Here is a 1285-nt window from a genome sequence, read left to right as displayed (position 1 = left end):
GAAGCATTAAACATAAGATGGATGAGCTTGAGGCTCTTTTGGAAATTGGCAGATACGATATTATGGGGATAACTGAGACGTGGCTTCAAGTGGACAGGGCCTGGGAAATGAATATTCAAGGATACACGTGTTATCGTAAGGACAGACTGACGGGCAGAGGGTTGGGGTGGCCTTGTTGGTAAGGGACGATATTCAGTCCTTTGCGCGGGGGGACCTAGAGTCAGGAGATGTAGAGTCAGTGTGGATAGAACTTCGAAATACCAGGGGTAAAAAGACCCTCTTAGGAGTCATCTACAGGCCCCCAAACAGTAGTCTGGATGTCGGATGTAAGTTAAATCAGGAGCTGAAATTGGCCTGTCGCAAAGATGTCACTACAGTTGTAATGGGGGATTTTAACATGCAGGTAGACTGGGAGAATCAGGATGGTATTGGACCACAAGAAAGAGTGCCTCAGAGATGGATTCTTAGAGCAGCTGGTGCTGGAGCCGACCAGGGAGAAGGCAATTCTGGATCTGGTATTGTGTAATGAACCAGAATCGGTCAGAGACCTCGAAGTGAAGGAGCCATTGGGAAGTAGTGACCATAATACAATAAGCTTCAATCTGCAATTTGAGAGGGAGAGGGTACAGTCGGAAGTGACAGTACTTCTGTTGAATTATGGAGCTATGAGGGAGGTGCTGGCCAAAGTTCAATGGTGCAATACCTTAGCAGGGATGACCGTGGAGGAACAATGGTGGATATTTCTGTGTATAATGCAGACGTTGCAGGATCAGTTCATTCCTAAAAGGAAGAAAGGTCCCAGGAGGCGGCATGGGCGGCCTTGGCTGACGAGGGAATTAAAGAAACATATAAAGTTAAAAGAGAAAAAGTATAACATAGCTAAAATAAGTGGGAAAACTGAGGACTGGGAAGCTTTTAAAGAGCAACAGAGGATTACTAAGAAGGAAATACGCAGAGGAAAAATAAGGTATGAAGGTAAACAGGACAATAATATAAAGGAGGATAGTAAAAGCTCTTTTAGGTATCTGAAAGGCAAAAAAAAGGTTAAGACTAAAATTGGGCCCTTGAAGACAGAAACAGGGGAATATATTACTAGGAACAAAGAAATGGCAGAGGAATTAAATGGGTACTTCAGACCTGTGTTCACTTGGGAAGACACAAGCAATCTCCCTGAGGTAACAGTGGCTGAAGGACCTGAACTTAAGGGAATTTATATTTGCCAGGAATTGGTGCTGGAGAGACTGTTAGGTCTGAAGGTTGACAAGTCTCCGGGGCCTGATGGTCT

General features: G+C 44.6%; 1 protein-coding gene across 1 annotated transcript in view; it reads right to left on the bottom strand.

The window, feature by feature from the left end:
- neu1 (neuraminidase 1) overlaps positions 1-1285 on the bottom strand; it is a 36801-nt gene that overhangs the window by 21338 nt on the left and 14178 nt on the right. The gene's annotated exons all lie outside the window — the stretch shown is intronic.

Source organism: Chiloscyllium plagiosum, chromosome 37, assembly GCF_004010195.1.
Source record: "Chiloscyllium plagiosum isolate BGI_BamShark_2017 chromosome 37, ASM401019v2, whole genome shotgun sequence".
Classification (NCBI taxonomy): Eukaryota; Metazoa; Chordata; class Chondrichthyes; order Orectolobiformes; family Hemiscylliidae; genus Chiloscyllium; species Chiloscyllium plagiosum.
The sequence above is the reverse complement of the archived record's forward strand: the minus strand, read 5'-3'. Positions and strand labels throughout refer to the sequence as shown.